The sequence below is a fragment of the Cupressus sempervirens genome, chromosome 10 (assembly GCF_028749045.1).
Source record: "Cupressus sempervirens isolate cs-2001-9-10 chromosome 10, ASM2874904v1, whole genome shotgun sequence".
Classification (NCBI taxonomy): Eukaryota; Viridiplantae; Streptophyta; class Pinopsida; order Cupressales; family Cupressaceae; genus Cupressus; species Cupressus sempervirens.
This window is the reverse complement of record NC_143127.1, coordinates 811,994,546-812,009,797: the sequence shown is the minus strand read 5'-3', so window position 1 is coordinate 812,009,797 and position 15,252 is coordinate 811,994,546.

Sequence of the window (15,252 nt, the reverse complement as noted above, 5' to 3'; positions counted from 1 at the left end):
TGACAATTGAGGCCAGAAATAATGTTCTCTAATAATGGCAATGGTCTTATCTCGACCAAAGTGTCCTACTATCCCTCTACTGTGTTTCTCCTTGATCAAGTTCTCCTTCATAGAACTCCTTGGAATACACAGTTGACTGCCCTTGAACAACATACCATCCTGAATCAAGTAATTAAGCCATCCGGTTCTGTCTAGAGTAATAGGTTCTTTACAAGCCTTCCATGCCTCTACGAAGTCAAGATCCTCAAAATATAGATTCTTGAGTTCATCAAACCCAACCACTTCAACCTGCATTACCGTCAGCAACAATTGTCTCCTACTTAATGCATTTGCAACCTTATTAGACCTTCCACTTCTATGTTTTAATACAAATGTATAGCTTTGCATGAACTCTACCCATTTCAAATGTCTCTGATTAAATTTACCTTGGCTATTTCAGTACTGCAATGCCTAGTGATCAGTATACAGGACAAATTCTTTTGGCAACAAATAATGCCTCCATTTCTTTAAGGCCTGAACTATTGCATTGAACTCCTAATCATAGACAAAGCACTTCTTTGCATCATTCAGTTTTTTACTAAAATAGGCAATAGATTTACCTTCTTGGCTTAATACAGCCCCAATAGCACTGCCACTAGCATCGCAATCCACCTGGAATACCTTATTGAAATCAGGGAGTGCCAAAACAGGTTGCTCTGTCACCTCCTACTTCAGTAATTCAAAACTACTTGCAGCTCCTGTATTCCACTTGAACTCTTTTCTATCCCCCCCTATTGTTTCAATTAGAGGTGCACATACGCTACTAAAATTCGTAATGAACTTCTTGTAAAAACTAGCCAGACCATGAAATGACCTCACCTCAGTAGCAAACCTTGGAATAGGCCATTCCAACATGACTGTTGTAAGTTGTAACCACTAGTCACAATATCGCCCAACCTTGGGACCCCCTTTCTATTTTTTTTTAAATTTGCGAGCTATTTCCTTATGTTGTAGAGCGCATGTCAGTGGAACCAAAGAATAGAATCCTTCACTCCATCAAAATCTCACTTTTCCTAAAAGCATGGAGCGCAATTCTTAGATGGTGAAGGAATGTTTGAGAAGGATAAAATCCTTCGTTCCATCAAAAGCCCGCTCCCTAAAGTGTGGAAGCGCAAAATTGGAAAAGCAGAGGATTGTTTCAAAAAGACAAAATCCTTTATTCCATCAAAATCCCACTTTCCATAAAAGCGTTTGAGCGCAGTTTTAAATCAGTGAAGGAAAAAAGATTAAATCTTTCATTCCATGAAAACACCGACCTCCTAAAAGCGTGGAGTGCAGTTTTAAATCAGTGAGGGAAAAGGATAAAATCCTTCATTCCACCAAAATCCCGCTTTCCATAAAGCGTGGAGTGCAAGTCTAGCAGTCAGGCAAGCATGAGAAACAAAAGACTTCAGAATAGAATCCTTCATCGTTCTAAAAGCCTGACCCTGCAAATCATGGATCGCAGTTTCAAGGTAGTGAAGGATGTTTTGCAAAAGATAAAATCCTTCATCTGAGAAAAAGCCCGACCCCGAAAAGTGTGGAGCACAGTTTTAAATCAGTGAGGGAATGTTTTTGAAAAAGATAAAATCTTTCATTCCATGAAAATCCCGACCCGCAAATCATGGAGCGCAAATTAGCAAGAGTCGTGGAATAATTTGAAAAAGAAAAAATTCTTCAAAAGCCCGCTTTGGACTATGGAATGCACGAGGAGAATGTGGCAGCCAGATTTTCTGCTAGAGAATTTATGGACCCACAGTCGGTGCTCAAAGGTGTTAGGCACATGGCAGCATTAGAAATCAGTTGTGAGCCAACTGCTAAGGAATATGCCCGTACTTTTTACATGAAGAGGCAATGGTAACTACTAAGCCTACTGCTGATGGCAATAATGCTATAGGTCTATTCCATTAGTATGCTAGGATAAAATGGCTGAGTAACAAGAAAATAAGTAAGTTCAACAATGCACAGTGGCTTCTTATTCAGAAAGCTAGAGAACAGAAACGTCTTCAGGTTAATATCAGTTTGTCTAAGATGACTTAGATGGCACTTTAATGAATGAATTTGAAGCTTTCTATCTTAGTGATGGAGTGAGCAGATCAGCGCAACTTTGGAAGGAACAGCGTAAACTAATATTGAAGGATGCCATATGCAACTACATTTTGCCTAGTATGGAGAAGGAAGCTCGGATAGTGTTGTCTGTAACAGCCAGAACTTGGCTGCTTCAGGACTACGGAATGCAGCTATGGCAGAGAAATATTATCATTGAAGCAACAAACATCCAGTAAAAAGCGGGAATAGTGAGAATTTTGGGAAAAATCCGAAACGCAAGGCAAAAGAATGAAATTCCTTATGAAGTAAAAAGCCAAGTTCAGAGAAAAGTGAAAAACAATTTTCCTACAAAAAAAGTTGTTTTTTTGGATTTACATTAAAAATTAAATATTGGTAAAACTAAATATTTAATTTGATTTTTTTGAGTATTAATCCAAAAAAATAAAAGATGGAGAAAAGTTGGAAATGAATTTGATTTTTTCATTTAAATATGGAAATTAATTAAATATTGATTTTTTAAATTGATATTTAATTAATAAAAGTTTTAAAAAAATCAAAATGGGTTAAGAAATACTTAGCTTCATCATCAAGTTAAGAGCATCAAAATAGAAACTTTTTGAATCAAACAGCAAAAAAGCGACAAGTGACACAAAAGATGGAAACCTTGATGGTTAAGTAAAGCAACTGCCTAATTTTAGTCTACAGTTGTAAAGGCATGTTTTTTGAAGGATGATTTCTATAAGAAACCCTCTCATTCATTCAAGCTCACACAAAAATTTGAAGACCAAATCGAAAATAGGAGTAAGATTCGAGGAGTTCAAGGAAGCAGATTTTTTGAGAAATTTTCTAAAATTGTTGAGGAGTTTTCTAGGAATTCACGACAGAAGATTTTGAATCCTATCAGAAAGGAATTTTCTTTGCAGTGAGTTGTGAAATTTCATATTTCTTGCGAAAGTGTTAAAAAGTGAATCTTGAAAGGAGTATGGAAATTTTGGGAAAAATCCAAAAATCTTCGTCTTATGGACAAGTTGTATTCATTGTTTTTAAAAACTTTCCTTGCATAGTCTTATGTGTGTACATTTTCTATTTTGCAAGAAAGGAGAATGGCAGAGCCCAGGGGAACAAGAGAAACGCGAGGAAAACTGATAAAGAATGAAAGGAGAGGATTGTATCCTGAATCCAAAATTGTGTCAAAGTGGGCAGAAATTGGAGATACAAGTCTTGGAGGCCTTGATTTGAAAGATTTTAACCAGAGAATGCTCGGATATAATGACTATCACCCAACACACCTGGCTACAAAAATTGTGAGAAGTGGAATTTTTGCTGCAGCTGATTTTTCTCCTTCTTTTCAACATCTAGAGTTAATCGTGGAATGTACCAAGCACTACAGTCCTAGAGACAAAACCATCCAGGATTCTGAACGAAATATTCTGGCAGATTTTTCTCTGGCATCCATTTCTGAATCATTTGGAATTCCTTCAAATCCAAGGATGGTCACAAAAACACAAGAGCAAGCACTAAGAATCTATACATCTGGAATCAATTTTTGTGAAGAAATAATCAACAAAAGATGGTTGAAAAAGAATAGACCGAATCATTCCAAGATTCCTAAAGAAATAGTATGGCACGACTTGCAGAAGGAATATAGTGATATGGTCATGATGTTGAGTCGCATATTTGGCATGCCTTATTCTTATAGGTTTGAATCTTGGATGTGGTATTTTGTTGAGTAGGTGATGGAGGAAGGTGACAGAATAGATTGGGCTGGGCTCATAAGTGATAACCTAAATGAATAGTTGATGAATCTAGAGCATACAAGGAGATTTTACATGAGCTCCTATGTCATCTACATGCTAGCACGAAGGACAAATTATAATGGACTACGATGCAAAGGACCGATTGGAAGCGGAACCCAACACCTCAAAGTCCATGAATGTAACCCACAATTGCATTTGTATTCAAAGGATGATTACATGAGGGTTAATGATATATTTGCCATGCGCATAGTAAGAACACTACAAAAGAGGCCACATATAAGAATGTCAATAGGTGCAATGAAGTTGGTTGAGGAATACGGCGCCTGGTTCATTCAGTTTCCTACTTTTTCATACATTCGAGTTCAAGGATTCTCCACAGAGCCATACAAACTTCCCAGGTATCCATAGGATAAGATGGTCTTGTTAGAGCTTACTCGACAACTTACTGCCTATGACAAGATTCAAAAAGGAAGAAGAAGTTGGGATTGCAGTTTCCAATTTCCATAGGAGAAGGGAAAGCTGAGGTATGCCCATGTCTAAAAGCTGCAGAGAAATCATCAAATGAGCTCCACTTCTTCCGCCTTCTGCTTCATCCAAAGAGGAATGATTTTGATCCTTACAACAAGATCTCATCAGCAAGAGGATCAAAGTACCAACACAATATTCACCTTGAAGACTTTTGGGCAAATGCAGCATACAAGAACGAGATTAGAAAAAGGTTGCATTCAAGACTACCATTGAACATTATTAGAACATGCAACATATTCAAGGTTCCTGATCAAATGGAGGAGGACCCAAACGCGATGCGAAAAGGATTCAATCCAGAAATGACAGCTCAACCATTTGATTGCAAGAAGAAAGAAATTACAGATCTCGAAGCCCTTTCAAAACCGGTCTTAGATTTTACAAAGTGGTGGATCAAGTGTAAGCTTGAAAAATTAGTTGCACCAGCTAATGGATTCACATATAGGTTGCTTGGCCATAGACCACTTAGGGATGAAAGATCAGGACAAATATCTGAAGGGACTATTGAGGAAAGAGGAACTCCATCCGAAGATGTAGGAACCAAGAAAGCGAAGGAGGTACCTCGAGAAAAGCATCATAGGATTGAGGAAGTTATTCAGGAATCTCAAAATAAGAAACAGAAACATGGAGATACTCCCTCTTCTACGAGTTGAACTCCAAGTGTCCAAGAGATGGAAACTTTTGAAAGGCAGGATGTAGGGACAAGTATAAAGAGATTTGAGCAAGAAGAGAATTTGGATAGGCCAATTCATGATAGGTTGAGTATAAATGCTTATGAAAAGTCCATGCAAGAAAGAGGGAGAGATCAAGATATTGCTACAGAGGAAAGTCTCGCTACGATCTTAGAGCGAGAAATGATTAATGATGGAGATGGTCCACTAGAGGAAGAAACTCCAAGAGTAGCAATACATCTTTCAAGTGCCGAAGCTGTAGTTCTTGAGGTTACAATGGATAGTTCAGGAGGTGAAAAGGAGATTGACATTCGAGTGGTCCAAAGGAAAGAACAATTGGTAATTCCGGGAGAGCAAAGTACACTTGTAGTTCCTGAGGTTACAATGGATAGTTCAGGAGGTGAAGAGGAGATTGACATTCGAGTGGTCCAAAGGAAAGAACAATTGGTAATTCCGGGGACCAAAGTATACCCATTTCGAAATGGTTGAGGCAACGAATTCAATTGCGTCAACAAAGGGAGGTTGATCCAGCAATTGGATTACAAGAAATTTTGGACCAATCAAACCAATCAGAAGAACAAGGGAAAGCAAAAAGATATACTAAATTCATCAGAGGAGAATCAGGATCTAGAATCTTGCAGATTGTGACTCTGACAGTTGACAAAGGGAAAAATCAGATTGCTCCAGATGAATATCATGTTACAGAAGTAAATCTTGGTCAGGCCTCCCGAGAGCAAATATTGGAAGAATTTGATGACTTCACACAAGCTTTGAAGGATAGGTTGAAGAAAGTAGAACGGTATGAAAAGCAGAAAAGAGAAATTCGGGCCTTATGTTAGTACATCAATAACTTGCCTCATCCAGTAAGAGAGGAAGGTCCATCATTTGTCCCTCCAACACGTGTTTCCAGTGAAGTGGTAGGTGATATTGACAGAATCAAGCTTTGATATTGTACCCAAAAACTTAAATTGATAGTTGAAAACTAGGGTATGCCCCTTTTAAACATGTAATTATTGTCAATCAAGATTGCGCCTATAGCAAGATGCAGAATCTAGCTATCCTATTGAAACATGGAAACTCTCTCGAGTGGTGGGTTTTCCTAAAACGAGAGATGACTCTCCGAAAGCTGGGCCGGTTCCTAAATAGTGATCACCTAATCCTAAATTATACACGAAATAAGGGGTGAGAAGTAAATGACAAATAATGAATACTAACCTAAATGAGGTGATACACCAATGGTTTTGAATGTAACTTTAATTAAATCAACACGAATTATGAAAGACACAATTGCTTCACAATACTTCAACAAACATGCAATCACAAAAGTGTTTCTATACAAGGACTGGGATCTTCTGCTTTGAAAGGAAAACCTAGGTTTTACCAATTTTCTGCAAAAAGAACAATGATCACAAACAAAGACCTGTAATTACACGTATCAAGATTCAAATCTGCAATAAGGAATATAACTTAAATGAAGCCGAACACAACATGAAAGTAAAAATTTCACAATATTGCACGAGAATCGATGAAAAAGAACCGCTGAATCTCTATAACCAATGCTGAAAAATCTCTACTACAAATTTGCTCTTACAATCAACTCAAAATCTGCAATGCGCAAAAATCTGAATCCGAAAGAAGATGCCTCATAATGAGGTGAATGTACAATATATAGAACTCATAACCCTAATTCGGATCCCAAGATCATGCCTAGAAAAAATCAGTCAAAAATGATAAAAACTATGAAGAAGTCTCTGAAAACTGCCATCAACCACCTGCCCAACTGATAGATAACTGAAAAACTGCCTCTAGCTCCTCAAAATCATGCATAAAACCCTAACTTGGATCCCTTAAGTAACCCAAAAATATAGCATGTAAAACTCTTCATTATTATGCAAAATATGCATAAAATAGGCTCTCATCATGAACTGCATGCAAAACTGGCCTTAACTGCTCCATAAATCACTAAAAATAGCACTATTTTGCTTCATCACTGCATGAGAAATTCGAACTGCGCTTAACCTCCAAAAATAGCTCCTTGTGAAAGCGTTAATTGAATGTTCCTTAAGAGTTCAAAAATAGACACTAAAGACTTCCCTTGCATTTAGGCATAAAAATCGTTAACTCCACTTAATTCCCTTTATTTAATTAATAAAATCAAAGGTTTTATAATTGTAACCATTTGATATATTAACTTTACAATGATATTCTTCTTTTTATTATATTTATTAATATTAATGTGTTTAACATTATATCTATTAATTTTAAACACATTAGTACTAGTAAATATAATAAAGGGAATCTAAAGTATATTTTATAAGTTTTATATATATTAAATGTAAAGATCCTTGCTAAAAACACCAAATAAACTACCAAGGCTGAAGTAGGAATTCTGTCAAACACTTGGCAATACAACTAGTTTCCGTACTCAAGAAATAATATAGAATATTCAAAACAATTGCCTAAATACAACTTCCAAAATTCCTTCAGCAGATAAAAACTTATGATATAAATTGATAATCAATGCTTGTTACATAAGATAAGTTCAGATAGCAACTGATTATTATGGACTGTTACAGCAATGCCAACCCTTGCTACTAATTTATCAATGATTTGGCAAATTAAATCAGATTAGAAGAACCTGGAAATTGTTATTAATTTATGTTCACGTGCTGGAGATCCCACTGGAAGCCTGCGACTTTTATTCTATCCAAAACCAGTGACTGTACGGACTGCAGGTACGGCCGCACCTGTACGGCTACTGTACGATTTTAATATGAATTAATTCCCTGCCAAATGGATGCCGATTCTTGCTGAAATTGAGTCGCCCAGGTCTTTTAAATTCAAGGAAATTTGGTAGTTGAATTCCAAATCGAAAATGAGGGGTTTATGTCTCCAAGTTCGCTCCCGATCTGATCTTCTAGAATAGCCAGTTTTGTATCAGAATTGTATGTGTAATCCGCCCCTCTCTTTGCAACAGTCCTTCTACAAGTATAGTGAAATCTTCTCTCTGAAATGACTCCCTAAATGTTCACTTCCACCCCTAATCTGAAATCACCATGAAGCTCAACATGAAATGGCAGAGCACCACTTCCAATGTGCAACCCTTCAGAAGGTCTTTCACTCCCTCAGTTATGCAATCTCTTGAGAGGTATCGTTCTCAAGGATTATGTCGAATATTTGCAGACCATCAAGCTCCACAAATGCTCATAGAAGATGTAATTGACTTATCATATTCCCGTCCCCCCAAATGAGAGGCCCAGCCCCCTATTTATTCACTTTTCTAAGAAGTTGCTAGAACTTCTAGAAACATCCTTTATTAAATCTCATTATAATGCACTTTTTCTAGAACTTCTAGAAACTCCCTTTATAAAATCTCATTATAATGCACTTTTTATAATAAAGTAATTTTATAAAATAAAAAGTGCAGCTCAACTTATAATTATAACATAATAATGAAATATAACTTCTTAACACTTCTTCAAGAGCAAGATACGACCATCTGATCCGCAAAATTGACTCCCTCTCCACACTATTTGCCTACGAGAGTCTGGAATAGGCAAATCCATGATTAATGCCATGTCGAATTAAAGAGGGGACATTACATTAAATGATTAATATTATAAAACTCATTTAATATATATAACAGTTAGATAATATCTTTATTTATTTTAAGTTTTATATGCATTAAATGAGTTTATGATATTTGGCATTATAAAACTTAATGCATATGAAAATTAAATAAAAGAATAACGTACTTGTTTAAAAAAATAAAATGCCTATGCATGGACCCGAAAATATATCAAATATAACAAAGGGCAACCAAGATGCAAAAAGGAAAGAAAGGTTAAACTTGTTATGTTTTGTCTTCATTTCATATCTCATTCACGCATGGAAGGAAGGAGGATTTTCAAACCCTAGCCGCAGCCATGTCTTTCACCTGCGATTTTCTTCTTGTTTGGACGTCATTCTTCCTTGTTTGAGCTATATGTTGTGAGATGCCTTTATCTGCTACTTTTGGTCATGAGTTTCTTGCTGTGTGGACGGCTTCTTTTTACTAGTCCTGTGGTCGTATTTCTCCACACAGGTTTCATTCTGCTGTTGGATGAACGTGGCTTCATTTTCCTTGGTTTTACAAAGGTAAATCTGAAGATTTCTTGTTTGTCATGATTGTATCCTTTACTGGGTGTTATTTCCTTGCTGATTCTTTGTTTGCCATAAAATGTTTCGATTTCCTTTTGTAAATCTGAATGTTCTAAGTTTATTTTCTTTTCTAATTGTTGGATCCAATATCATTGCAATATGTGTGGATACCCTTGGATCCAATTCTCAAGATAGGGTGTGGTTCATTCTCTTCTAACTTCGAAATGTAAAATTCATTTTTCTCTGCTGTATCATCACCATGCTGACAATGGAGTAGTTTCTCCTGGTTTAGTCCTGAATATATCTTTGATGCCAATCTTGATGAACTTAAGCAGCACTCTCTTGTACTCTTTTTACATCATAAGCGCTTGGGTCATTTTTGTCACTACTTTCACCTAGGAATAGCCTTGACAACACCTCTGATGCATTAATAATTCCTTGATTTAAGGCAACAACATTTCCACTTCTAGCTATAGTATTACTGCCAGCTTCTTCATTGCACAAATTGGATAAGGGCTTTGTTGTAAACTGAATGACAGAACCTCTGAAGTAAAATATGATAAGCAGCTGAAATACCAAAGCATTTGTATATTGCATTGATGCTGTAAGGTATGCATCTGTTAGTATCCAGCGAACCCAATAAAGGTGAGCATGCCTCATGAATAATGTTCCATGCATCACTAAACTGCTCCATTTCACTTTTCTCAACAACTGCTTCTATAATGATTTCACCTTCAATAGATTCATGTCCACTAATTTGCAATGGAACCCAAGATGCAGAATTCACAGGGCTCCATGAAATCCTTACTGAGTGTATGCAGCCATAACCTGTAGCTGTTATCTCCGTCAAATTATGGCATATCGTATTAACCAAGACATCTACCATATCTTCATTTTGATGTGAATCATCACTTCTGGATTTATCTATTCTCTCTGACCCTGCAAGATCAACTATAAGCAACTTGCTTTTTTGGATGGAAGATATGGAAAGCTCTTTTGATAGTTGTATACTGCCATTCTTATTTGGTAAAGGAATATCATTTTCCTTCTCTCTCACAGATTTTGCATAGAATAAGATGTATTGTAAGGTGGATTACCATTTGAAGATTTTACTTTTGAAACTGCATCTAATTTGCATTCATTATAATATATTCAGCTCTGCCATTTCTTTTATTCCATGCAACAACAAACTCGCACGTTGATGAGAATACTTATTTCTTTTACTCATTATGTATTGATCAGCACACTTGTTACAGACTGTTGTATTTTAGTAAAACAATGCCTTTGAGTTGCTTATTTGCTTCCTTTTCTTCGACATTTGAACTTGCTGAAGCATATATTGCAGCATTTATCATAGTCTGTTGTATTTAGTCTTCTGACTGGTGAAGATATGTTAATCTCTTTTGCTAATTTGTTATTCTGAAAAGTACATATACTATGGAATATTTCTTTTTCGTAATAGCAAAAGTATCATATTCATAGAAGTTTACCTACTTCCTATAACTGTAATTACTATCATGAACTCCTCCATTTAGTCTTTAAATTGTTCCATAGCAGCAACCAAGTTTTGCAATTTTATCATTACATAGTTTGTATGATCTTGATAATTGTTGTTCTTTATCTCGTACCATGTTCTGCCTATATACTTGTAAAGCTCTAATCCCTCTATCATGTCAACTAAGAATTTCATATGCCCTCCATGATTAGACCGAAAGGTTTCGTACTTGTAATACATGTATGTCCCTTTAACAATCTCCTCGTGTCTTCAATCTCCTGCTATGGTTCAACTAGAAGGTCCCATACTTGTAATTTACGTATACCCCCTCGACAATCTCCCCATGTCTTTAGTCTTCATCTCTACATGGTTCAGCCAGAAGGTTTCGCGCTAGTAATTTATGCATGTCCCTTTGATAGCCTCCTCAGTCCTTCAATCTTGGCCCCTACATGATTCAGTCGAAAGGCTTCAAGCGTGTAATTTATGCAAAGCCCTTCAACAACCTCAAACTTTATACCCATATCTACACATGGAACAAACTCATTAGCATAAACATGTTTTATTTTTCAAATTTCTCTCTTGCCTTCTTGTCTTTTAATATAGTTATCTGAATAACCATGTTGTAAGAACAGTAGAGTATAGATGACTAGAAAAATTTCCATTGCTCAGGTCATATGAACTGACCCTCCTCTTCTTTCATTTTTGCAAGGCTATTCCCAGACGGAGATGCGAGCTCAACCCTTCAACATTCAGGACAACAAATCTTTCGTTCAAGCAATGGATGCCTTTCCTCTTATCTTCTTCAGTACTTTTTTGTTTATACAATGTGTTCTTAGGAGCTGAGAATGTTTGTGTGATATCTGAATGCATTGTATTTAAGTACTGTGTAAAACTTGAACACTTTGTACCTTATCAAAACAGTTTTGAATATTTCAATTAAAAATGTACTGTTTTGGTACTTGTATTTTGAATAAAAGTGATCAATTTTCTTGTTCACTGATTCCTGTACTTTACTTTATGCATTTTTTTCATTCTGTAATATGTATTCACAGCAACTAAAACACACTTAGCTCAGTATATAACATAGCAATTTAGGAGGTATGTTAAATTGGCAACAATAATATTTAAGGACTTTGGTCCCAAGCAAGATTGGAGGTTTTCTTCTCCGTTCTTTCTTGCCAGTGCTTGTTTGAATGTAGATACTTGGATGTATTTTTTATTATTTAATTAATATAATCAAAATGCTTCGGTCGAAAAATGCAAATAAAGTTGACTCTGCAATTTAACAAACCCATATGATGGTATTCCAAACAAGAATTTTGAGATCTCAAATCAAATCTCGACACTATTTTCTTCCCAAGAAACATAAACAACCATAAATATCTCATAACATAGAGGTTTGATCGAGTACCTAACAGTACTTTCTCTCTATTGCACCAACCATGTTTGTAATTCAATTTAGAAAATAGCCATAATGGATACATAAATATCAATTGAAGTCATAATCACGATATCTAATAGTTGTATCTTGATACAAAGCCTCATAAGGTTTTATTGTTTATCTCAACTAATTAACCATAACTTAGCACTATAAAGTATTATTTAATAAAGCTACTAAATTCAAAATCTAGCTACACAACATGTATCAATCATCATGGTGAAATTTAACATGTTTAGAGAAAAATCTACATCTCATACAAATTTATAGAGTATTCAAAAACCAATATTTTAAATTCAAAGGCTAATTAAGCATAATAATGAAAGTTGATGTCAAGCCTCATTAGGTAGCCCATACACAACATTTGGTCACTTTCTTTTCTAGGCTAGTCTAAGAACAAAAAGGCTCAAAACATGATGTGTTTATTATAGGAATAGATGTTCCCAAAATCTTACTAAACAAACTTACAGCATACCTACCACTAACATGAGCTGTCAAAATGACTAACAAACTTCTAGCACATTCCTAGACCCCATTTCCCTTAGGAACCTAGGACCTTGTAGCACTTCTCAAATACTTTTTTGTCATATCTTTAAGTATAATAATGAAAGTTGATTTCAAGTCTCATTTGGTAACCCATACACAATATTTGATCGCTTTCTTTTCTAGGCTAGATTAAGAACAAAAAGGCCCAAAACATGATGTATTTATTATACAAATAGATGTTCACAAAAGCTAACTAAACAAACTTACACCATACCCACCACTAAAATGAGCTATCAAAATGACTGACAAACTTCTAGCACATTCCTAGACCCCATTCACCTTAGTAATCTAGGACCTTTTAGCACTTCTCAAATACTTTTTTCGTCATACCTTTCTTCATACACCTAGTAATGTAGATCTCAGACAAAATTTGGATACCCAATCAGACTTTATTAAACATATCTGAGAAAAAGGTGGCCTTGTTTTGCACACAATGGACCAAAACTTGATATTTAGAATCATGTTACGTTTTTCCACGACTATTTTAGAATTGCAAAGATCAAACTGATTAATCAAGCAATAAGATTGACAATAAGGTTGTAAAAGGGCATTTGTGAACATTTAAACAATCACCTTGCATTGATTAATTGCAAGACACAGGAAAATTTAAAAAATAATCTCATACAGCCATTTTGAACCATTTGCAAACCAAGCATTTAATGAAAAACATACCCGCTTATGTCAACCAAGTATGAAACTTTGCACACTTTACAGTAAAACTATAAGCATCGTGAATGCAAGATTTACAAAATTTGGCCTCTAGTATCACAAAGTGAGTCCTTGACCTAGTTTGACTCTGAAAAATATATATATTAGACCTAAAAGCCACAAAACTATGTATCCAAACATAAAATTAACTTTTTTCACCTTGTTGAAGAGCCTACACCTTCATAGAGAGGAAGCAATTACACTACATTGATTTTCAAATCAGTCTTGCTTTCCCATTTGTGACAATGTTATGTGTGAAAATGAATAAAACTTGATAAAATCATTTTAAATTTTACCTAATTACATTATTCTTATCATACAACTTGTACACATACAAAATTCTCACGAATTCATTAGGAAGAGAATCTTCTCCTACGTTTGCCTCATTAAAATCCTCTTGTCGAGTCACTTAAGTATTGCTATGGAAGCTCAACAACATGCTAGAAATGAAAAATTAGCTATATATCAATGGTGTGTTCCTATCTAACTCAATTTTCACAACATTGAGAGACCTCACAAAGACGAGAATGACTGGCTTATGCATGCATCGAATAGACAATAATAATGGCATCATATAAGCAACATACACAATAGTGGCTAGCCTATAGCCAACGCGCATCTATCTTGTATGTATAGTACAAACAAGATAGAAAAAGAAAGTCAGTGGATTATGCAATACTTCATGCATCTGATTCTTTCCTATGCTCTTTTAAATAGTTGATTATTAGAAAAAGGATTTGGTAATTTGTAGACAAGTCCAAGAATCCATCCTCAACCCAACAATTTCAAGCATACAATCAAACAATTGGGAAGATGATTCATTCATCCTATACTACAGTGTGTGTCCATCCTCAATCCCAAAAATTTTTGCAAGGAATCAACCACCAGATTTGAACCTAATCACCAAGAGGCCTTCGGACACAAATCTGTCCACTCAGTTAGTAGTAGTAGTTTCTAACATATAAACTTGATGACTTGAGTGATATAGCAATCCTCTTCACAAACTCCAAAATACTTGGCATTGGTCCCCCACGTACTATAAGCGACTAATACTAAAGCACTCCAGATGCAATTCTTAGCTCTTGTTATTGCAAACCATAAAGAAAGGTAACTAGTATCAAATCCTATATACACCTACCTATCCTTCACCTCTCTAAATGATGCTAAAGATGCCTAATCAAAAACCCACGACAATAGCTCTTAGTTTTTACTAGTGCCATGGTCCAATGACAACTGACTAACTCTTACTATGTCAAATCTGTGGTAGACATTGGTAGTTTCACTTCCATGATCCAAGTGAATACAAACTAGTCCCTTGCAACAACCACACATCAGTCATAGGGAAAGACCATTGATTTCCTTAAACCCCATAAAAATGTTGGTGATTTCCACTTGCAAGGAGCATACATAACAAGATAAAATATTAATAAAAAATGGTTTTGTATAACAAAGTCGACTGATTTGGGAGTCTAGAAAAATTCCTACAAATTCTGGATTAACATTGACAATCACATAGAAAAAACACAAGTTAGCCTAAATACCAACTACAACATAGTCAACCCATTCACTTTTTCCAACTCGCTAATCAGAAGCACACTATTTAGTATATAAAGGTAATAAGATTTTCTTCACACTTTCATAACCTTCTAATACCAATTTCGGTCTCATCTAATATGTATAGAAGAGGGATGGCCAAATAAGTACAAAACAAACCCAATCCTTAGAGATTTACCCCTAGACCATCCCCACTACAGACTTGAGGTCACAGGGACATCCCTCGAGGACTATCTACATCTTCTTCCAATGGGATCAGTCACATGTTCTTAGTGCAGAGGCAAGGTGGGTTAATGGACATTTGATGTTGTTTTCACCAATAATGGACTTCTAGTCCTCCTACAAACCCCA